The 25,063-nt window shown below is 40.7% G+C and overlaps 2 long non-coding RNA genes across 2 annotated transcripts in view; one reads left to right on the forward strand and one right to left on the reverse strand.

Moving 5' to 3' along the window:
* Positions 1–25,001, forward strand: part of Gm26567 — a 37,464-nt gene extending 12,463 nt beyond the window's left edge. The window contains exons 4-5 of the long non-coding RNA XR_870979.3: positions 22,747–22,914; positions 24,351–25,001. This is a non-coding gene — a long non-coding RNA (predicted gene, 26567). The remainder of the gene's footprint in view (positions 1–22,746; positions 22,915–24,350) is intronic.
* On the reverse strand, positions 243–11,220 carry Gm29415. The gene is made up of 3 exons (XR_001779251.2): positions 9,756–11,220; positions 8,257–8,369; positions 243–1,611 (listed from the first exon to the last, which is right to left on the reverse strand). It is a non-coding gene; the product is annotated as a predicted gene 29415 (long non-coding RNA).
* Positions 25,002–25,063: the final 62 nt, after the last annotated feature.

The following is a 25,063-nucleotide window of genomic DNA, read 5'->3' on the forward strand; positions in this document are numbered from 1 at the left end:
TGAGCTTCTGGCCAGTGAGAGACCCTATAAAAAATGTGGATGGGTTGGTCGTGGTGGCGCACGCCTTTAATCCCAGCACTCGGGAGGCAGAGGCAGGTGGATTTCTGAGTTCGAGGCCAGCCTGGTTTACAAAGTGAGTTCCGGTACAGCCAGGGCTATACAGAGAAACCCTTTCTTGAAAAACCAAAAACCAGAAAAACAACAACAACAACAACAACAACAACAACAACAACAACAAAACCAAAAACAAAAAACAAAAAAACCCAACCAACCAACCAACCAACCAAAAAAACGTGGATGGTTCCTGAGGAACAACAAACATCTGAAGTTGACCTCTGATGTCTACATACATGTACACACATATGCAAGTGTCCCATATGATCAATACACAAACACACAGATAAAATCGGTATATCTCAAAAGTTTCCAATCCATGCTGGAGTGGCTTCTTTGCACTCAGAAAGTGGCATTCATTCAATAAAGGACTAACTTTTCCAGGGGAGAAATGTCGAATGAGGCAGGCTTCACTGATGTGCATTTTATAAAATCACATTTTAAAATAAGTAATATATTTACCTTTCTTTGTGATATGCTGAAAAATTTCTGACCTTTATGGACTATAATGGTAACTGGTTAATTGCTACTTAAGAAAACATTTTTAAAATATAAAGATATGCAATTTGACACTTTCAGGAAAATATCCATGTTCCTTCAATGAAAACTACTTTCCAAAGAGGTTTTGTGACTGAGGGTGTGGTTCTTGGAAAGAATGCTTGCCTTGCAAGTGCAAGGCCCTGAACCATGTTTCCACAATGCTGTGGCAGGGCCATGGCCTTTATCACCTTTGTGTGAGAACTGGTCATCTGGAGTGTTCTCCTGGGACCAAGCCAGCTTTTGAAGAAGCACCCCTGAAGTTGGCTGTCTTAGACTACTCAGGTACCCAGTGGACTTATGAAGAGTCTCCAGAGGAATGGAACCAAAGGTCAGCTTCCAGAATTCAGGCATACTACATGGGATGCACTACATAGGATTCTCAGGGATGATGTCTCCCTCTTGTAGACAGTTTTCCTCTTCTCTTTGGTGTTGCAGATAGTCTGTGAGAGTACATTTAAACCTGTCTGAATCTGTGGCCAGATCCTATCAAAATATCAAATGTGCCTCCAAGATGGAGATGTAGGTGCTGAAACAGTGGCTCAGTAGCTAAGTATGTTGGCTGCTCTTGCAGAGAACTGGAGTTCAGTTCTAAGTAGTCACATTCGGTGGGGCACAATTACTATCATCACAGCTATTTAATACTGTATTCTGGACTCCATAGGAATACTCAGACTTAAATAAAAAACAAAGGGACTCAGTTTATGGACCTTTAATGAAGCTAAAAGCACATAGAAACACAAAGTTCTAAGAATATATCATAAAGAGATGTTAATTTGCCTAAATAGGCAAGAGAAATAGGGACCTGAAGTTGATCATAGAGATCTGCCTTGATCTATGCAGACAGCTGTTGAAGTTACTCTGAGGCTGGTCCCAAAGATTGTTGTTCATAAACAGCCCAGGTAGCAGCATGTGTCACAGGTGCCCAGAGCCGGGAAGTCTGGTGTCTTCTACACGATACTATTAAAAAAGTTCATAGCACTAAGAGCCTTCATAAGGTGGCCAGAGAGGTTTCATATTAGAACCTTAACAGCACATCTGAATGTTCTACAACCAAAAGAAGCCAACCCACTCAAGAGGAATAGACTGCAGTAAATAATCAAACTCAGGGATGAAAAAAATCTATAAATTAAAAACAAAGAGAATAATTTAAAAAATCAGTGACACAAAGAGCTGGTTCTTTGAGAAATAAGATAGACAATGCTACATCCACTCCAGTAGTGACTCACGAGACAGGCCTAGAAACCTGGAAGCAGACCTGAAGCCGAGTTTCATGGAAACTTAGCCTCCTGGAACCTTGGCATTCCCATATCATGTATCCTTCGAACCTTTCCCCGCATTAGTCTGGTGTATGGATATGTCTGCTCTCTTTCAGTATTGTTTTATTCTAAGTGCCTTTTAGGATTGATTTAGACATATAGCTAAGTTAGATTAAGCATCCACCAGTATTCCAATGTCTTGGGAAGTCCTTGAAGCCGACCCTGAGCTTGGAATTCAGTAAGAACGTTACCTATTCAGTAAAATTCAAATTTACCTCTAGTAGAGACAGTGAAAATAATCAGGTAGTAAAATTTACTTGAATAAGAGCTAGAAAGCTCAGGGCTAGTCTACATAGTAATTACTTAGAAGAATAACCAAGTCACACCCATACACATGAATACACACTGGCCTAGGAAATAGGTGGGTTGTGGTAGTATTATTCCTGAAAGGGTTAGTAGAAAGAAATTCCCCTGGTGCAGGTTTTTCACTAGGCCCAGAGGAATAGCATAATCAGGTATTTACTTTAGGACCCCTGGTGGTGTGTTTAACAATAGACTAGCATTGCATCAGAGCATTCACCTGGCTCCTGTGTTTTGCTGACCTTAATTAAGGGTATTCCTATTCTCAGTTGTAAACAAGGCCTGACTCCCACCATCTTTTTATGTATGCATTTTCTTTGTTTTGTGTAGATGTTCCTTGGTGGATGTATCTGCCTATTTTTCTTGTTTTTTTTCTATGTTAAAAGTATGGTGTTTGCTTGGAAAAAATACATTCAAATAGACACACTCTCTGTGTCCGCACCAACTCCTTACTTGTCCGTATCTGGATTGAGGGAGGCCAACTGAGGCTGGTCTGCGGCAGACAAACCCTTAGCTAATCTAACTAAAAAGCTAAGAGACATTATTCAAATTAACAGAATCAGGAATGAAAAGAGGGACATAACAACAAAAAGTGAGAGAATCCAGAGAATCATTAGCTCTTACTTCAAAAGCCTGACTCTACAAAATTTGAATATCTAAAGGAACTGGATTATTTTCTTAATAGATTCCACTTCTAAAAGTTAATAAATATTAGGTAAACAATCTAAACTACCATATAACTCCTAAGGACCTAAGGAAATAGAATCAACCATTAAAAGTCTTCCGATAAAAAAAAAAGAAAAGAAAAGAAAAAAGCCCAGGACCAGATAGTTTTAGAACAGAATTCCACCAGACTTTCAAAGAAGAGCTAATGCCAATACTCTTCAAACTATTCCACAAAAGAGAAACGGAAGGAACATTGCCAATCTCATTATATGAGGCCATAGTCACACTGAAAGCTAAAACAAAAAGCCAACAAAGAGAATTTCAGACCATTTTCTCTTATGTAAATCGATGGAACAATAATCAATAAAATACTCTCAAACCAAATCCAAGAATATATCTTGAACACCATCTACCCTGATCAAATAGGCTTCATCCCAGGGTTTAAGGGATAGTTTTAATATATAAAAATCCAATCACATAATTCACCATATAAACAAACTGAAAGAAAAAATTCTACATGATCATCTGATTAGATGTTGAAAATACCCTTGACAAAATCCAACACCCATTCATGTTAAAAGCCTTGAAGAGATCCGGGATACAAGTCATAGAGCGAAATACAATAAAGACAATGATATAGCAAGCCAATAATCAACATCAGATTTAATGGAGAGAAACTTAAAATATTTACACTAAAATAAGGGACAAAGCAAGGTGGTTCATTCTTTCCATCTCTGTTCAATATAGCACTTGAAGTTCTAGCTAGAGTAGTAAGACAACTGAATGAGATCAAGTGAATTCAAATTGGAAGAGAAGTCAAAGTATTGTTAGTCACAGAGGATATGACAGTATATGTAAGTGACTCTAAGAATTCTACCAGAGAATGCCTACGGATGATAAATGTCTTCAGGAAAGAGGCAATATACAAAGTTAACTAAAAACACAGTATCCCTCCTTTATACAAACAATAAATTGGCTGAGCAAGACAATGTAGAAACAGACTTAACAATAGCCACAGATAATATAAAATACTTTGATGTAACTCTAACTAAACAATTGAAAGACATGTATGACAAGAACTTCAAGTCTCTGAAGAAAGAAACTGAAGACATCAGAAGATGGAAAGATCTCCCATGCTCATAGATCCATAGAATTAACATAATAAAATGGTCATCTTACCAAAAGCAGTCTACAAATTCAATGGAATTCCCATAAATATTCTAATAAAATTCTATACAGACCTTGAAAAAACAATTAGCAACTTCATATGGAAAAAGAAAAAACTCAGGATACCTAAAATAATCCAGCATAATACAATATCTTCCAGAGGTATCACCATCCCTGATTTCAAGCTGTACTACAGAGCAATAGATATAAAAACTCCATGATATTTTGTAGAGAAACTGACAGGCTAATCAAAAGAATGAAAGTCCCTGAAATAAACCCTCACAATTATTGACATTTAATTTTTGACAAAGAAGCCAAGACCATACAATGGAGAAAAGGAAAGCATATTCAACAAGTATTACTGGTCTACCTGGATGTCTGCATGTAGAAGAATGCAAATAGATCCATGTTTATTGCTCTGAACAAAACTCAAGTCCAGGTGGCTCAAAGGCCTCAACATCAAATCAGATAAGATAAACAAAATAGAGGAAAGTGGAGAATAGCTTTGGGTACATTGATAGAGGAGACAATTTCCTGAACAGAATACCAATGGCCCAGGTACTACAATCAACATTTCATAAATGGGACCTCATGAAATTGAAAAGTTTCACAATAGGAAAAAATATCACCAACTCTACATCTGAGAGTGGTAAAATATCCAAAATATCTATGGAACCTAGGAAGTTAGACACCAACCTAATAACCCAAATAAAAAAAATGGAGTACAGAGCTAAACAGAATTCTTTTTTTTTGTTTTTGTTTTTGTTTTTGTTTTTTGTTTTTTCGAGTCAGGGTTTCTCAGTGTAGCCCTGGCTGTCCTGGAACTCACTTTGTAGACCAGGCTGGCCTCGAACTCAGAAATCTGCCTGCCTCTGCCTCCCAAGTGCTGGGATTAAAGGCATGCACCACCACTGCCCAGCTTAAACAGAATTCTTAACAGAGGTATCTATATGGCCAAGGGGCACTTAAAGAAATGATTGATTACCTTTATCATCAGGGAAATGCAAATCAAATCATCTCTGAGATTCCATCTTATACCCATCAGAAAGGCTAAAATCCAAAACTCAAGAGACATCACATGTTAGCAATGATGTGGCCCAAGGGGAACACTCCTCCACTGCTAGTGGGAGTGCAAACAGCTACTCTGGAAATCAATTTGGCGGTTTCTCAGAATAGTTCTACCTAAATATCTAGCTGTATCACTCCTGGGCAAATACTGAAAAGATGCTCCACCATCCCGCAAGGACACGTGCTGAACTGTATCCATAGCTGCTTTGTTACAGTTAGAAACTAGAAACAACCCAGATGCCCTTCAACCAAAGAATGGAAAAAGAAAATGTGGTTTATTAACTAATGGAATACTACTCAGTTATTAAAAACAAGGACATCTTAAAATTTGCAGGTATATGGGTGGAACTAGAAGATATCATGCTCTGTAAGGTAACCCAGACTCAAAAGGACATGCATGACATATACTCACTTATCAGTGGAATACTAGCCATAAAGTACAGGCTACCCATATTATAATCCACAGACCCTAAGAAGCCAAGTAACAAGGTGGGCCTGAGAGAGGATGCTTCAATCTCACTCAGAAGGGGAAACAAAATTGTGATTGGAGGTGGATGGATGGAGGAAGCAGGGTGGGAAAGAGGGCTGAGAGAGTGAACAGAAAACAGATGGGATGTGGGGCAGGGATCTCTAGGAGGTGCCAGAGACCTGGGGTGGAGGAGACTCCAGGAAGTATATGAGGGTGACTCTAACTGAGACTCCTAGAATTGGGGCATATAGAGTCTGAAGTGGCCATTTCATAGCTAGGCAGGACTCCTAGTGGAGGGATAAGAACACCAACCTACCCACAAATCATCTCACCTAAAATTTGTCCTGTCTATAAAAAGTTCAGGGGCAAAGATGTCAAAGAGACTGAGGAAATGACTGGCCCAACTTGAGAACCATCCCATGGGCAAGAGCTAATCCCTAACACTCTTAATGATACTCTGCTGTACTTGGATAGGCAGGAGCCTAACATAACTGTCCTCTGAGAATCTCCACCCAAAGACTCACAGCCTTAGGAGGCTGATAATGGAGATTCAAGACCAGCTCAGGATCTTGTAGAAGATTTGTGGGAAGGATTGAGGTACCTGGAGGGGATATGGACTCTAAATAAAGACCAGCAAAGTCAATTTACCTGTACCCTTAGCGGCTTCCAGAGAGTGACCACCAACCAAAGAGCATACAAGTACTTGGTCTAGCCTCCCTGCACAGATGTACATTTTGGTCTACAGATGCACCAACAACTGGAATGGTGGCTTACCATGACTCTGCCTTCTACCTGTGGATCCTGCTCTCCTAACTGGGCTGGCCTGTCTAACCTCAGTGGAAGAATATATACCTAGTCCTGTAGTGACTTGAGGTGCCAGGATGGGTTGATTTCTGTTGAGGGAACTCCCCCTTCTGAGAGGACAAGGGGATTGGGGAGTGGTATAAGGGGCCATGTGAGCCGGGGAGGGAGGACTAGGAGGAGCTGAGGCTGAGATTGGGATGTAAAGTGAATAAATAAATTAGTGGAAAAAATAAAGGAACGAAAATGCTCTATGAGTGGATCTTATGGAATCATTTTCTCAATTGAGATTTCCACCTTTCAGATAACTCTAGATTGTGTTACAAGTTGACAAAATGGGCCAACACACCTCGGCATTTCTATAATTAAGTTTGAAATGAGAATAACCTCGGAAGCACAGTATCAGTGGGATTAGGGGTCTAAGGAGGCTGAAAATGGAGATTCAAGAGTAAAGCAAGGATCTAGATCTTACCAGAGGCTTCACAGGTAACAAAGCCATTGTCTCTGAATTCAGAGACCTGGAAGAAGCTTTGTACTAAGGTTGTTCTGGCCATTGCTAGCACCTCTCTGATTCCAGCTACCAAAGGTCCCCCTCATTCATAACTAGGTCTGGAGCTTATGAACAGAGAAATAAAGGGTTATATCAAAAGACATGAAACTATGCAGTGGCTGGACAGCCCTTTCCTAGGCTGCCCAGCTGTCATAGTTGAGAATATCCACTTTCTTATGTTCAAGGTCTCCTTCCTGTCTTTTCCAACTCTCCATGCCTCCAGTAACTCATACCTAGAGAAAACCCTGGCAAGGTAGAGTTGTGGTTTCTAGCTGAATGGCACCACAGATCTTTGAGACTTTGCTACCTTGAAGTGGAAAGAGCTCCTGAACCTTTCTCCTTCCATCAAGTCTCTTCACCCCTTTACTGGGTGTTATTGAGTCTGGCCTGGTGAGGTTTCTCCACTCTCACCTTTCAGCCTTACTTCCCGACTCTGACTCTTGATGCTATTTATATATTCTTAGACATGAGTAGTACCACCAACCTTATGGTACTTCATGACTTATGTATTTGCCTTCCATTCTCATGTCCTTAGTCTTCGCTATTTTGACATCAACATGACACAAGCTAAAGTCATCTGAGAGGAGGGTGCCTCAGTGGAGAAATTGCTTCTACAAGACCAGGCTGGAGGCAAGCTTACAGATCATTTTCTTAATTAGTGATTGATGTGAGAGGGCTCAGCCTATTCTATGTGGGGCCATCCATAGAGTTATGATCTTGTATTCTGTAAGAAAGTGGGCTGTGTAAGCCATTAAGGAGCAGTAAGCAGGAGTCCTCTATGGCCTCTGCATCAATGTTGCCCCCAGGTTCCATCACTGTTTAACTTCCTTAATGGGCTTCTCTCAAGGGTCTGTGATTAAGGATATGTAAGCCAAATAAACCCTGTCCTTCCCAAGTTCTGTATGGTGTTTCTTCACAGCAATGGTAACCCTAAGTAAGAAACTCTCCATGGGGATTTTCCATGTTCTGTTGGTTTCCTTGGATGCCAGATTCCTTCCCACCTTGGGATTTGTACCTCAGAGTACTGTTCTACCTTGTTAACATTGTCCTTCCAAACCCCAACCCCCTCACGATCAGCCCCCCTGCATCCATCCTTCTCTTCTCAATATCTCCTGACAACTCTCAAGGTTTTGATACAGCAATTCTTTATCCTGGTAAACTGGAGGCTCAGAATGTCTGTCTTCGTTTCTGTTTCTCTGTGAACTCCCCCTCAATCCCTTCAATCCTTTTTAAGTTCCTGAAGCCTCTGGGTGTGCTGTACTTACTGGAGCAGTATGGAGGCTTTTAATAAAAAGTAGTGCCTCCTCTTTTTTTCTTTTCTTCTACTTTATTTATTTATCTTCTGTTTTTTGTTCTGGGACCAGAAGTATGTTGACCACTGGAAATAGAGTAGAAATAGGTTCAAAATAGTACATGAGTTGTGGCACAAAGCTCTGGGACCCTGTTGGGTATTTCTTGCAAGGATCAAGTTGACCTTAATAAGTGACTTCAAACACATACCCTTCCTCTCTTATATTATCATTGTCTGGAAAAAAATTGTATTGGTAGTTATTTTGTTTGTTGCAACTTTTGGACTTTCCCTTTGGATCTCCTCTTACATCAGAAACAAAGCTTTGCTTTCTGACTCTGCTGTGCTCAGCAACCCTGTCCCCACTCTGTTCTGCTCCCCTGCTTTCCCCAGTGGGGCAAATACAACCCTTCCCCACTGTTCCACAAGGGAAGGCATGAACCAGATGATCCGGTAAGATTCAACTATGTCTTACTGAGCATGTCCCTAGCAATGTCCCATTGTATACACTTCCTATTTGTTTTTTGGCTGTCCTATGAACTTTTTTATGGGATTCAAGTGAGGCCATATTTCAAGGGAAGAGTACAACTGAATAAACTTAGGCACAAAATGGGAGGGAATGCAGGGAACCACATATTAGATGGTTAGGTCACATCAGGTGGCCAGTACAACCCAGTTAGCAGAATCAATAACAAGGTAGTAGGGTTTTTATGGATTACTAGGCACAAAGTACAGAGTCACCATTTTACTCAGGAAATAGGGAAGAGGCTGTGAAAGGCTGTGGATAAGAGACAGAATCATGGTCAGACAATGTTGCCTATGATGTGGGCTTCTGCATCTCTGTGGACACATTGATCAGAAAGAGGAGTCCTTGAGTTTACACAAGGCCGAATCAATGCATTCCAAAGTAGAACACAGGACAGTCAGACAGACAGACAAACATACATACATACATACATACATACATACATACATACTTCTCAATAAAGGAAAACCTGACCCCACTACTGGGGTTTCACAGAAGACTTTGGGCAATATACTCGCCATTATTTCATACTCTAGACAAGAGAAGACAGGTGAGAAATGTACTAAGCATGAAGTACACAAAAGTCCCAGAGAGCTCAGAGGAAAGATGTGACACACAGGAAGACAAAGCAAGGAGATCTGATGAGACAAGGCAGGAAAATGAGGTTAGGACACAGGTAGGAGGATAAAGCCATAAAGGACACTGGAAAGAAAATACAAATGGCCATGCCTTTTAAATCCTGGGAACATATGTGCCCACTCTGAACTAGGAATGTCTGAAAAGGAGGACATAGCTAGACCAGAGTTCTAGATTCACTGTCAATTACTAGGCCAGAGTTTCCTAGAAGAGCACAGGCTAGTAATGAGCTCACATATAGCCTTCCCTCTATGCTTTTCCCCTTCTGACACCTTCCCCATATGAGAGTAAAGACTGAGAATGCAGTTACCTACCAGGAGAAACAGTAGACGATTTATTTCTCAGGTCCCAGTATTCTAGATGAGTTGATTCTGCATGAAAATAAACAGAGTGGCTCACTCATTTCTGCCTGTAGAAGATATAGCCACATTGGTTCACACCAGATTAGCTTCAGCTTTCCACTGGCTCATTGACTCCTATGTTACAGAGGGTGCTGCAGTGAGGCCAGGCCACACACTATGCCATCCATCCATAGAGTGTCCTTTATAGAGAGACTTAACAGGCAAGAGAGGACCATAGAGGTGCTGTGATAAATCCTGCAGGACCAGCTGGAAGAGGATATCCTTCTTTGGCATTATTGGGCCTGCACTTCATGACCTTTGTATTCAGGTTCATATCAGTGACTATAGAGAGTTGTACTCCACTGAATATTCTATCATAAATCAGCAATCAGAAGTGAACGCCAGATGTCAAACAAGCAGTGCACAAGGAGTTCTCTTACTTACAAAGGCATGGAGCTTTGGCATCGTCAGAGGCAGGGAGAATGCTTTTATTTCTAAGTTTATTTCACCTGTATTGCCTGCACATGAGTACCTGTGTACTATATGCATGCAGTGCAAATCAACATCAGAAGAGGGCTGGAACTGGCCTTACAGATGGATGTAAGAAGCAATGTGGGGTGCTGAGATTAGAATCTCATTCCTGTGGTAGAGCAGTCAGTGCTCTTGCTTAAAAAGCCATTCCCCCAACTCCCCTGCCTCATCTTTAATCGCCAGTGGGGTTTGCTGTGCTTCTATACATTTTCATTATGGCTGGAAGGAGAATCAAACAAACCTACATCTCACTGATGCCCTTCCCACTGCCTCGGCCTGGCAAACAGAATGTACAACCCGACTGCTTCACGAGCTCTTTTCTGTTGATCTCCACAGGAAAATTACTTATGAGGAAAATTCTCTTTACTATGGAGAGCTTGTTGTTGCTGTTGTTCAATATCTGTGTCTTTTACCTTGGCTATATCTGCAAGAAAATCAGAACAGTGTGTGCCACATGAAGTCACACTGGCTTGCATGAAATTAACCCCAGTTCTTCTTGGGATTTTCTATGGAGCGTCTGTAAGCTGCAGGCCGGCCTCCTACTACAGGTTGGCGCCCTAAACCAGGGATCTAGAAACGGCGGGAAAACATTGAGGGGTCGCTGTCTTATGTGTGGGGCTCCACGAGAAGGAAAGAAAAAGAAGATCATATCGGGCACAGTGAGCAACAGGTATTTATGCTAGTGCTGGTTTTAAACTTCATTTTTTAAAGTGTTGCTGGAGGTGCGGTAGGATACAGACTCAGTTGGAACAGTGCTGACCCGGCACTGATTCCACTTAGGGTTAGGCAGAGAAGGACTAGAAACTTCAAAACAGGCAGTTGTCTGCAGCTTTTAAGAGCTGCTTCAGGCGAGAGGAATGAGGTTTAAAATAATAAAAGAGGCGGTTGTCCACAGTCAAGAACTGCATCAGGCTAGAGGAATAGGGTTTAAAATAATAAAATAAAATAAAATAAAATAAAATAAAATAAAATAAAATAAAGGAAAATGGATTTTGAAATTCTCCCAGAGATAGAGAGAAATTGGGGGATGCCCTGTGTTATTTTCTCTGGCCCCTACAGCAGAAGTTCTCTGCCCTATTTGTGTTGTCTAATGTCTGGTGCACCAATCCGTTTACGTGTCAATTCATGTGTGTTTTGTCTCGTTGTCTGAATGACTGAATGTTCTCTGTTTCATGTTGGAAAATAAAAATGGCTAAGACTTTATCTGCTGGTTCAGCAAAGCCCGAGAGTGGCTCATGCTTTAGCCAAGAATCAAGCACAGCAGGAGAGTACCTGCTGAAAAAAATGCTTTTAAAGAAAAGGAGTCTGCAGCTTCTTAGATTTAAGGCAAAAACAAACAAACAAACAAACAAACAAACAAGCCAAAAACCAACCAAACAACAACAAAAAAACCTGATAGTTGTTTTTTTTCCTAGAAAATTCTCTGTAATCGTGATTTTGTGTTTAGCAAGTGACAAAGTGCTTTTTATCTTATGATTATAGCTAGAAAAAGTAAAATTCTTTGATTGGTCTAAATTTATAGGATTCCTGTAGCCACTTAATTTGTTTTTTTTACTGGTCTTAAAGGTATAATATGCTCTACGTGTCTTCATCACAGAATATTAGCTTATAAGTTATTGGGTATGATTTAAAAGGTGTAACGTTGGTAGCAAGACAGCTTTAAATTGGTAACTCAGGTTTGGAGTTTTTCAAACACGTGGCACAAAGCAGGCCAAAAAACTAGGCCTCTAAGGATACTTCTAGTTGAGATAATATTTAATGTGATTCTTATCCTAAAAGGTAGACTTAAAGATAAGATTTAAAACAATGTCTCTTTAATGAAGCATTAAAATTTGCACTGTCATGCATTCATAGGTATAAATTGGCAGCTAAACTTCATAACATGATAGTGATGTTTCTAATATTGATTTTAAAGATGATAAATTGTTTTGAAATTGGTTTTTGCTTTCCCAAGGTTGTAGATATTATCCTGATGTTGCAAAAGAAACTTAAAAATTATGATTAAAATTGCCAATGTTCCATTGACTGCAGCTTGTAGTTTGATCACAAATTTAAGATTTTCTACTCACCCATATATTGTTAAGATGAGTAGAAGAGTAATCATCTTATGAGAGCACTAATACAGCTCTCTGTGACCATACAGCACACAAAGCTCTGAGCAGCCTCAGGGAAGCTTGTGTGGCTTTCTTTTGTTTTGCAAACAATACCTAGGGGAAGTTCTTGCCTGCCTTCAGGGTAATTTCTTTTTAGCTAAAAGAACATTGTTGCAGATCTATCCAGATGTTGTTCTAAATAAAGTTCAAATTCAAAGTTTATAAAAGGTCAATCAGACTGTAGAACTTATAAGGACATTACAATCTGGCTTGCCTTCTTCATGTAAAGTTATTATAGATTTAAAGGTTTGGTTTTTCCTTTGCATCCTGATAATTGTAAAGGGTTTGCTTCTAGTTATCTGGTGATCACTGGAAAAATTTTGCCTCTAGATATGGCTAACATAACTTTACATTATGTCAGCAAAATTTTTATTGTCTCTGCTTCAATACAAGAAGGTGAGACTTTGAATCTTTCAGAGTTTGAAATTTTCAGTGTATATTGTTTCCTAAGTGGAAAATATTTTATTAGCTAATGCCTCTAAAGGGAAGCTTACTTCAAATCTTTGCTCTCACACAACGAGATTTAAAGTTCTGGGGAGTAGCTGTTGCTCCAGAAAAGATTCAGAGCCAATATCTTTACAATATTTAGGGTTTTAGTTATTCTAGAAAATTATGGTACAGAAAATCTAAGAACAAAAAATTGATTTGCTTCAAAATTTTATTTTCAAAAGCTTCCAGGAGATGTTAATTGGCTAAGACCTTACCTTAAGGTCTTAAAGTAACTTAAACCTTTGTTGGATGTTATCAAGAGAGATACAAATTAATTGGTAAAGAACAAAAGGCTTTGCAGAAAATCAAGGAAGCTTTTATAATTGTTATCAGCTATAATCAATGGTAATTAAATATTAGCTGCTTATTTTATTTATGGTTATTAAATGAGCCCACAGCAATTCTTTGGAAAGAGAAAACATTAATGTAAAATCATCTTTCTTCACCTCAAAGTAAAGTTTTAACATCCTATTAAGGCTGCTGTGGTGCTAATTAAGAATTGTAATGAAAGATCCAGACAGAATATAAAAAGCACAGAAGCCCTGAAAATGGCAAAATAGATTTCATTGTTAGCAGAACTAGCTTCACTCATTTAGAAAAATAGAGGTGCACAATGCTCTGGTCACTCCTTGAACCCGTGTGTCTGCCAATGTTTTGACCGTTCCTTGAACCCATGTGTGTGCCCACTGATGAAGCCCATTGCCAGGTGTTTGTGATATTGGTTGCTGGGGAAGACTCAGAAAATCTCCCCAGCAACCACAGCCGGGCCAATCCAGTGTTGTTACACCTGCACCAGACTCTTTCCTTGTACCCCTCCCATACCCATTTCTTGAGAATAGACATTGTTTAGATCTGGAAATCCCCTACTCCCCCCTTTCCCCCCTGAGGGCCTATAAAAACTGGACCTCTTTCCCCTCGAGGTCGACTCCTCTACCCCTGCGAGGAGCTCTGGCTTTCCCTAAAGAAGCCTCATGTGGTTTACATTCAGCTTGGTCTCTCGTGAGTTCTTGGGTGTCTGCTATTGTCCCGAGGCCTGAGCGAGGGGCTCCTCTTGGAGTCTTTCATTTGGGGGCTTGTCCCGGGATTGGTGCGACCACCCACGTCTCTGAAGACCCACTTGGATGTGAAAATTTTTGTCTAAAAATATTTCTGTGAGCCAGGGAGGTTCAGTGTTGAAATTTACAGCCACTACGTTTTGTGAGAAGCAGAGGCCTCTGCCTCGGGATGAGGCATTGTGCTGGAATCACCGGCTGCTGCTCGCTCTGAGGGACGCCCCAGCGAGGGGAAGGACTCCAGGAGTCCGTCTGGGGCAGGAAGTGAAGAGTTGGTAGTCTTCCTAGATTAGAAGACTTATGTACTTCCCCGACTTTTTTGAGTTGGTTTTGTTTGTCCGTTAGAAGATGGGCATTCGTCAGTGTGTGTGTTTTTTGTGTCTGTTTCATGTTTTCTGTGATATTGGACGATAAGACAGACTGTAACGACCCTCCCCTAAGTTTGACTTCAGAACACTGGACTGAAGTTAGATCAAGAGCCTCCTGAGTGGCCAGAGTCCCCCCCCCCCCCCCCCGCCCCGCCCTATCTTCTGCCTTCGCAGGTCCCTGCACCCAGCTCTGGGATTGCTGGCAGTGCAGTCAGAGGACCGAGAGGAGCTGACGAGCCCAGAGTCGCCAAGCAAATGGAGCTCCTGACACCACTTCTGCCTTTTCCTTTGCGAGCTGTGGGCGACCTGCTCACAGACCCACAGTCTCTGCAGATCCCCCAATATTGGCCTTTCTCATTGGCTGATCTGTATAATTGGAACGCTGGGTTCCCTCTAGATCGGCCAGATTAAAACTACAACATGGCTCAAGGTAAGGAGAGGTTGGCAGGTTACGCCGGGCTCTAGTCTAAGGGAGCGACGGGACACCCCACCGATTTGACTAAGGTAAGAGAGGGAGAATAAGAGAGAGACAGAAGGAAAAGGGATAGAAGACAGGAGAGGAACTTAAGCAGGATTTTGGCCGCAGTAGTAGGAGAGTGTAAAGGAAGGAACAGGCCTGAAAATAGACAGATAGGGTACCTGGGCAACAGGGAACCTAGACCAGAAAGAAGACCCGTCCAGAAGACTTTAGAGAAGGACCAATGTGCCTATTGCAAAGAAAAAGGACTGTGACTCAAATACTTGCACTGGCTACTCCAAGACAGATGAGAGAATTCTTGGGCACCACTGGGTTCTGCAGACTTTGGATACCTGGGTTTACAACACTGGCTGACCCCTTGTACTCCCTGACCAAAGAAAGTGGAGAATTCAGATGGACATCAGAACATCAGAGAGCCTTTAAAGAGGCCCTCTTGTCTGTGCCAGCCTTGGCATTGCCAGATCTAACCAAGCCCTTCATCCTCTATGTTAATGAGAGGGCAGGGGTGGCCAGAGGAGTTCTTGCTCAGGCTCTAGGGCCATAGAAGAGGCCAGTGACATATTTGTTTAAGAAGCTAGACCCAGTGGCCAGCGGATAGCCCACATGTTTAAAGGCCGTTGCTGCAGTAGCCTTACTTTTTAAAGATGCCAACAAATTAACTTTGGGACAGCAAATAACTGCGGTAGCACCCCCCACTCTCTTGAAAATATTATCCGCCAGCCCCTAGACCGATGGATGACAAACGCCCAGATGACTCACTACCAGAGTCTGTTGCTGACTGAACGGTCATGTTTGCTCCTCCTGCTATCCTCAATCCTGCTACCTTCCTGCCTGAAACGGATGACTCCTTGCCTGTTTACTGCTGTGTGGATATCCTTGCGGAAGAAACTGGGATCCATAGTGATTTACGCAACCAGCCGTGGCCAGGCGTCCCAAACTGGTACACAGAAGCAGCTTCCTAGTAGAAGGCCCTTCAGATGGCTGAGGGGCGGCCCATCAACGTCTACACTGATAGCAGTTTTTATAGAAACTTTTTCAAAATGGGTAGAGGCCTACCCAATGAAAAAAGAAACTGCCAATGTTGTGGTTAAGAAGATTCTAGAAGAAAAATTTCCACGGAATATCTAAGGTAATAAGGTCTCACAGCCTTTGTTGCCCAGGTAAGTCAGGGACTGGCCATCCAACTGGAGATTAATTAAATTTTACATTGTGTTTATAGACCCCAGAGTTCAGGATAGGTAGAAAGGATAAATAGAACTCTAAAAGAGACCTTGACTAAATTGACCTTAGAGACCGGTGAGAATGACTGTACAGCCCTCCTTCCCTTTGCCTTGTTCCGTGTCAGGAACACACTGAGATAATTTAAGCTCACTCCATATGAAATCCTGTATGGGGGGGGGGGCTCCCCTGCTCACTGAAGTGGGGAAAATGTTAGATCCTCTAGAATTTAACCCTGGTCCTTCATTGTTTACACTCATGAAAGCCCTAGCAGTGGTCAGAAACACTGCCTGAGAGCAGCTTAAAGAGGCCTACGAACCAAGAGATTTAATGGTACCACACCAGTTGCAGGTGGGAGATGCAGTTCTCATCTGATGACATTGAGCTGGGAATCTAAAACCTTGTTAAAAAGGCCCTTACATCATGCTACTGACCACCCCCACTGCTGTCAAAGTAGAAGGCATTTCTGCTTAGATTCATGCCTCTCATGTAAAGCGAGCTCCTGAAGAATAAATCCCCTTAGTTGGCCACCCTCATTTCTACTCTGATGGGCCCTCTAATAATTTTGCTCTTACTGCTGACATGTGGCCCGCTAATTCTCAATAAATTAGTGACCTTTGTTAGAAAAAAGATTGGTGCCATCCAGCTGTTAGTACTAAGACAATACCAGTCTCTGGAGAACCTTAAAAAAGAGATTGCAGTTTAGTTCTTTTTTTTTTTTCTTTTTCTAAACTGCTTTAATGAGTAAGAAATAAGCTAGTTACATGACTTCCTAGAACATTCTGTCAAATGACAACTCACATATCTTTTAACTTAACATCACAAAAATAATCTAACCTTTAAGAATGCTCCCTTCCCTCTCCTTTCAAGTTATCATTCTGGATCCCAACTCTCTAAAAATCACATTAGTCACCTCTTTATGAAATGATATTCATCCCAGCACATTTAATTTGTGGGAATAGCACTTAAGCCTGATTTTTAAATGTTCCCAAGGTAATAGAGGTTTTATCTAACCTTTCACTCCATTACCCATATTATTAACAACTTATTTTTTTAATTAGTTATTTTTTCATTTACATTTCTAATGCTATCCCAAAAGTCCCCCACATGCTCTCCCACCCACTCCCCCACCCACCCACTCCCACTTATTGGCCCTGGCGTTCCCCTGTACTGAGGCATATAAAGTTTGCACGACCAAAGGGCCTCTCTTTCACTGATGGCTGACTAGGCCATCTTCTGTTACATATACAGCTAGAGACACGAGCTCCAGGGGGTACTGGTTAGTTCATATTGTTGTTCCACCTATAGGGTTGCAGTTCCCTTTAGCTCCTTGAGTACTTGCTCTAGCTCCTCCATTGGGGGCCCTGTGATCCATCCAATAGCTGACTGTGAACATCCACTTCTGTGTTTGCTAGGCCCCGGCATAGTCTCACAAGAGACAGCTATATCTGGGTCCTTTCAGCAAAATCTTGCTAGTGTATGCAATGGTGTCAGCGTTTGGAAGTTGATTATGGGATAGATCCCCGGAAATGGCAGTTTCTAGATGGTCCATCCTTTCGTCTCAGCTCCAAACTTTGTCTCTGTAACTCCTTTGAAGTTTAGTTCTAAGATTAGAACTAGTAACTAGAAGAAGTAGGGAATGAAAGATCCTGACAGAATATAAAAGGTCACAGAAGCCCTGAAATTGGCAAAATAGATTTCTTTGTTAGCAGAACTAGCTTCACTGACTTAGAAAAATAGAGGTACACAATGCTCTGGTCACTCCTTGAACCCGTGTGTCTGCCAATGTTTTGACCGTTCCTTGAACCCATGTGTGTGCCCACTGATGAAGCCCATTGCCAGGTGTTTGTGATATTGGTTGCTGGGGAAGACTCAGAAAATCTCCCCAGCAACCACAGCCGGGCCAATCCAGTGTTGTTACACCTGCACCAGACTCTTTCCTTGTACCCCTCCCATACCCATTTCTTGAGAATAGACATTGTTTAGATCTGGAAATCCCCTACTCCCCCCTTCCCCCCCTGAGGGCCTATAAAAACTGGGACCTCTTTCCCCTCGAGGTTGACTCCTCTACCCCTGCGTGGGATATGAGTCATCCCCAGAGCTCTGGCTTTCCCCAAATAAAGAAGCCTCATGTGGTTTGCATTAAGCTTGGTCTCTTGTGAGTTCTTGGGTGTCTGCTATTGTCCTGAGACCTGAGCGAGGGGCTCCTCTCGGAGCCTTTCAGTAAGATAAATTCATATATTTTAGAAAAACTATAACAAAAAATGTGTCTTAAAAACCTGACAAAGTGTCTGTTCCTTGTTCCAAACAGTAATTAAATTGGTTATTGCAGAATATTGATACCATCATTTTAAATAAAATTAATAATCACTATCCTAAAGATAAGTTATTGCATACCTATCATTTGGTCTATTGCATACCATCATTTTAAATAAAATTAATAATCACTATCCTAAAGATAAGTTAAAGATTGTTTTTATGCATGCTTTTGTATCTTCTATAAATTCATACATGCATGCATACCATTTACTGTGTTTAAAAACAACCCTTCTATGGGAGAAAAGTATATGTGAATTGGATCACATGCTTATTCTTTTGAGTTTCCTCCTGCTTCAGCACAGATAATCAAATTATGTGCTGTAGATGGTGTTTTAAAATGTTGAATAATCAAGCTTTGATTTGTATATTTATCAATATATACCTCAGAGCTTACAATTGCTTAAAATTGTTCATCCCTCAGATACTATAAATTCTCTAATTTGCAATGGTTTAATGCATATACAACTCATAAGAAAAAATGCTGTTCTTTTTAGAAGACTGTTTTTGGACATTTAAAGATTTGTTCTAGATTGCCTGGGCAAGACCTCTTAAGGCAATGTCATGCTAGATTTATATCTCAGGCAGATTACAGGCCTTACATAAGAATAATCTCGTACTTTTTTTTTTTTTTTTTTTTTTTTTGGTCTTTTCTAGACATGGTTTCTCTGTATAGCTCTGGCTATCCTGGAACTCTCTTTGTAGACCAGGCTGGCCTCGAACTCAGAAATCTGCCTGCCTTTGCCTCCCAAGTGCTGGGACTAAAGGTGTGTGCCACCACGCCCGGCAAGTACTTGTTCTTTATATAACCAACACAGTGATGGCTTGAGATAATATTTTATATTTGCATATCAAATTGTGAAAAAATTGTTCTTTTTTGTTTGTTTGTTTTCTTGTTTTTCGATTTTCAAGACAGTGTTTCTCTGTATAGCCCTGGCTGTCCTGGAACTAACTTTGTAGACCAGGCTGGCCTCGAACTCAGAAATCTGCCTGCCTCTGTCTCCCAAGTGCTGGGATTAAAGGTGTGTGCCACCACACCCGGCAAGTACTTGTTCTTTATATAATCAAAACAGTGATGGCTTGAGATAATATTTTGGTATTTGCATATCAAATTGTGAAAAAATTGTTCATTTTTGTTTGTTTGTTTTTTTGTTTTTTGATTTTCAAGACAGGGTTTCTCTGTATAGCCCTGGCTGTCCTGGAACTCACTTTGTAGACCAGGCTGGCCTCGAACTTAGTAATCTGCCTGCCTCTGCCTACTGAGTGCTGGTATTAAAGGCGTGTGCCACCATGCCCGGCTGAAAAAGTTGTTCTTAATGTTCTCAGTTCCTACCTGTTTCCACATAATGGTTTTAATCCTTGAGGATTTATACTTAATCAATTGCTGGTCTTCCAAGTGGAAAGAGCTATTGAAGAACAATTTGTCACTTATATAGATTACTCTTTGCCTTTACATCTGTTAATTTTTAATATGATTCATATGCCTACAGGATTGTTGTGGCAAAAGGCTCCTCTAATGTGGATACATTTGAGGATTTCTCCTAAATGTAATATCCTGCCATATTATGAAGCAGTAGCTCAGATGATCATACTTGGAAGGAAATAGGCACTAACTTATTTTGGCAAAGAGCCAGATATCATTGTTCAGCCTTACAGTGCAAAACAAGATACTTGGCGGAAGCACAACAGTATGCATTGGTTGCTTGCTCAAATAGGATTTATAGGAACTATAAATAATTACTATCCTCAAGATAGGTTGATAAAAATTTTAAATGTACATGAGGTGATATTTCCTAAAATGACTTCCTTACAGCCGTTATATAATGCTCTATTGATTTTTACTGACGGCTCCTCTAAAGGGTGATCTGGATATCTTATGAATAATCAACAAATAGTCATAGAGACTCCTGGCCTCTCAGCTCACTTAGCAGAACTGACAGTAGTACTGAATGTCTTTGAGTCTGTAAGTGATGCTTTTAATATTTTTACTGATAGTTTATATGTTGCACAATCAATTCCCTTATTGGAGACTTGTGGTACATTTAATATGCCAGCAGGATCTCTGTTTGCACAATTGCAAAACATCATTCTTGCCTGAAAACATCCGTTTTATATTGGTCATATATGAGCTCATTCTGGTCTTCCTGGACCTTTAGCTGCAGGCAATGATTACATCAACAGGCACTCACAAGGTGCATACACATAAACATAGGTAGGCAAATGATTAATACACATAAGAAAAATAAAGCTAAAATATGTTTAAGGTCCAGTGTCTGTGAGTCCATGTATACGTGAGCATGTAAGTATCCTCAGCTTGTGGTATATGCCTTTGAGTGAGTACCTGCCTGTGCCCATTTTCCTGGAGGCCATAAGAGAGTATCCACTAGTCTGCTGTGTTATTCACTTCTCTGATTTCTTCTCTTCAGCAGGGTCTCTCACTGAAGCTCAAGTTAGGCTGGCAGAGATGTGCTCTTGTCCCTACCACAGACAGTGCTATGGTTATAAGCACAGACATATATGTCTGGTCTTTCTATATGTGTCTTATTGATTCAGACTCAGGTCTGATTGCTTTCATATCAAAAGTTCTTCTTTCAAGACATTATCTGGCCATGTGGTGGTGATGCACTCCTTTAATCCTTGAACTTGGGAGGCAGAGACATGCGTATTTCTGAGTCCGAGGCTAGCCTGTTCTACAAAGTGAGTTCCAGGATAGCCAGGACTATACAGAGAAACCGTGATCAAAAACAAACAAACAAACAAAACTACAAAAACAAAAACAAAACAAAACAAACCCCCCCAAAAAAAACAAAAAAAAAATTTCAGCATACAGAATGATGGTGTCATATATTTCTAATGTCAAACACTACATATCCAGGGTGTTTGTAAATAGAAAAATACTTTGATTTTTAATATTCTTCATATATTTTATGTAATTATAAAATGAATCATTATCTATTTTATTTATTTATAATAAACATGTTTCTGGATGCTATAGTATTTCTAGGACATCCTGTATACTTTTGAGTTCTTTGGATTAGGTTTAGTTTTCCTTCTCTCTTTTTTTTTTATTGTCTTTTCAAGGCAGGATTTCTTTGTGTAGATGTCCTGGAACTCTGTCTGCAGACCAGGCTGGCCTTGAACTCAGAGAAACACCTGCCTCTGCCTAGCCAAGTGCTGGGATGAAAAGTGTGTGCCACTACACCAGGCGATTTTATTCTCTCCCTCTCTCCCTCTCCCTTTCCCCTCCCCCATCTCTCCCCTCTCTCTCTTCTCTCTCTCTCTCTCTCTCTCTCTCTCTCTCTCTCTCTCTCTCTCTCTCCCTCCCTCTCTCTTTTCTCTCCAGATGCTAAGGAACCCTAAGAAACCATGTATTGCCAGGCACAGAGCTCAGAGTCAAGGTGGTACTGATCAGGAGGAAGATGTTAGAGAAGGACAAGGAAAGAACTTATAAGGTGTTAGGAGAGTGAAGAGCGTGGGCTGGAGGAGAGGCCTGGGTCTTTATGGAGCACACTGCTTAGAAGCAGGAGCCCCCGGGATTACAGTGAAGACAGAATCTATTCAAATTACACAGATGACCAAAGCTAGCAGTACACAATGAGAATGCAGGAGAACCAGATAAACCTCCCTAAATCTACTGAAGACATTTGAAGGAAAAGGAGTTCTTATTCTAAGAGTGAAATATTCAAGTACACTAAAGCTTAGCGGATAGACAGGCAATGTCCAGATAGGTCCTAGAAGGGCTGAAATCATGTTCCTAAGCCTAGCACATGGATTCTAGTTCATGGGAACTATCAAGTCCACCCTCTGCATCTTATAGATTGATCTCAGAATGCATGAAAAAAATGCCCAAAGCTGGGCCAAAGTCAAGGTTCTTCCCCACCCACTAGATCAGTGGTTGTAAGACAGGGCCAGCTCTCTAATCTCCATTGACTTTGTCATGTTACATGCCAGTCAGTGCAGGGTGAGGAGAAGAGACTGCAAATGAGCTAAAAATCATAAAGTTGACCTTTATTTCCCAGGTCAAACTCCAAAGTCTTTCTGCTAGTTTAGCTGTGCCATTCTCTGGGTGCCCTTGAAACAGGTCTAAACATTGACCCGTGGTTATGATGTGACACCACTTTGGGCTTCTCTCTCTTTATAGATGCTCAGCATTCTCAAGCTAAGGGGCAAATTAAACCTTTCATCCCTAGGTTGTTTTTCTCAAAGTATTTTTTTAAAGGGGTGGAAAATAATTTAGGTATCATTTCCATAGACAGCTACTGCTTATCCTTATGCCTTTGAAGGAGGAAAATCAGAGAAACTTTCTGTTTTCCTTGTCCTTATGATTTCTTTCCCACTCTCTCATTCTCCCAAACACAGAGTGTACCATGACCACTGCTGGGACCCTCTTCCACTCAATCTGACCAAGAAGGATTTTTATATAATTCACCTCTACTCTGGAGATCCTTCAGATCTAATCCACATGGATCACCCACTCGTGGGGGCAAGCAGTACCGAGAATGGCTCACATCTTCCTGCCTACATCAGGTGAAGCACACTGGCTTATCCAACATGTGCCTCAGCTTTCCTCTAGTTCATGTTATTCAATGAGAGCTGAAGTGAGCTTTAGGTACATTTGTACATTTTAGAGTTGCTATTTCTACTGATGAGATAGATACATTAGCATTTTTCATTTATTAAAATATGCTAAATCTGTTCAGTTTTACATAAGGTACACAGGATAATCAACTACTCCAGATAACTGAAGCAAATCCTCAGTATTTACAGTACCTCTTTTAGTAGTTGGTTGCATTTCTTTGGATGTCCCTTCAAGGGCTGGAGGTTCCTCCGGAGCCTGGAAGGGACTTGAGTCCTTCCTATAAAATTTTCTAAAGAATGAAGAAACTGGGAATACATTCACAACAGGGAGAGTTATGTTAGCTTTATGGCAGCAAAACAGAAAATTAATCATGGTTGTGTGTTTGTAAAAATGACCTCATTCCCTGTTTCCATTTAGTCATCAGCGTCAGGATGGTACTTCAGGAAAGTCACTGCATTTTGTGGTTAAGCACTACACAGACACCTTAGGCAATATCTACACCTGTGTGGCTATGACAACACAACAAGAGCAGCAGGCCTTGAGCGTGTTATGGGCATGGTACCAGATGGGAACCATATCCTTCTGAGAAACACAAGTATCCAATGTTGCTTGTATAATTTTTCTTTTCTCCAAGCTATTTCTCAAACACTGTAAGTTTCAGAAGGACTTCCCATGAGACTTTCAGGTTTAAAAGATAACTCTACATGGTAAACCATAAGGGAAGGCTCATTATAGCAGAAATGCTCTTTGTTCAAATCAAATGTTTGTCAGAAATGAGTTTTGTTAAATACCAGAGGAATTTAGGCTGACTCTGGTGACTGAATTCAGAGTGAGTGTTCCACTGGATCCAGATCGGTGAACATGACTGTTGTGGAGTTTTTATTTTTTTTCCTTAATCATAGCTTTTACAAGTCATGGAGAACATATAGTATTGCATTAACTGAGCTGGGAAATATAGAATATTGTACAACCTCCTATTTTTCACCTTTGGCTACTATATTATATTCTTTTCATTGTGATCAAATTCTGACAGAAGCAGCTTGAGAGAGAAAGAGATGGTCTCTTTTAAATCCCTGACTCAAAATTGGAGTTTTATCCAAAGGAGTGGAGAGCCATGGCTTAGTGCAAATATGTGGCCTTGCTTCTGCATCTTCAACCTGTCACATGCCTCCCAGTGAATGATTTGGATCAACAGGGATTATAGATTCTTGTATATTTCTCAGAAATACTTAGACTCCAAATTATTTTAAATTAGGTTGTCACATGAGATGGTTTGGCAAAAACAAAATTTCTTTTATATTGGCTAAACTATGATGTCTTCAACATGACAAGGCATGAAAGGTGATCTGGCATTTGCATGATATGCATTCATGTTGCTTTCTAGATGACAAACATCCTCAGCTACTATGTGGACAACCCAGGAAAAGTGAAGCTGGAAGGACAGTGTGGGACATTAAGTGGTACACTAAGTTCATACCATACCTGCTCTACTCTGACTCATCAAAGTCCAGTTTCTACAACCTCCTTTTCCAGGGAGCATTTGCCTCAAGCCCACTCTTTATATGTGCTTTTTTTAAATTCCCAGAATGCCTTTAATCCAAGATTAGGCTTAAAATACCAATGTATAAAAGGATGAATTTGAATTTACGAGTCTATTTACTCCAGTTCAGGAGATCTGGGTTCACACAAGTGTGCCCACATGGGCACATATTATAGTCAGTGGGATCAAAACTAGGACCTTTCACTTACAAGGAATACATTAAACCAACTGGACTATACATCCAGCCCACCTTAGCTCTCTGTGACAAATTCTTTTCATGTCAAAGGCATGACTGTGAAGGTACATTAACACATCCAGCATCCCAGCCAATCCATGTCTATATAACTCAGAGTTGCCTATGTAACTCACAGTTGTCTATATAAGTCAGAGCGGCAGATATAACTCAGAGTTGTCTATATAACTCACAGTTGTCTATATAACTCACATTTGCGTATATAACTCACAGTTGCCTATATAACTCAGAGTTGCAGATATAACTCAGAGTTGCCTAAATAACTCACAGTTTCCTATATAACTCAGAGTTGCCTATATAACTC

Source organism: Mus musculus, chromosome 9, assembly GCF_000001635.26.
Source record: "Mus musculus strain C57BL/6J chromosome 9, GRCm38.p6 C57BL/6J".
Lineage (NCBI taxonomy): Eukaryota > Metazoa > Chordata > Mammalia > Rodentia > Muridae > Mus > Mus musculus.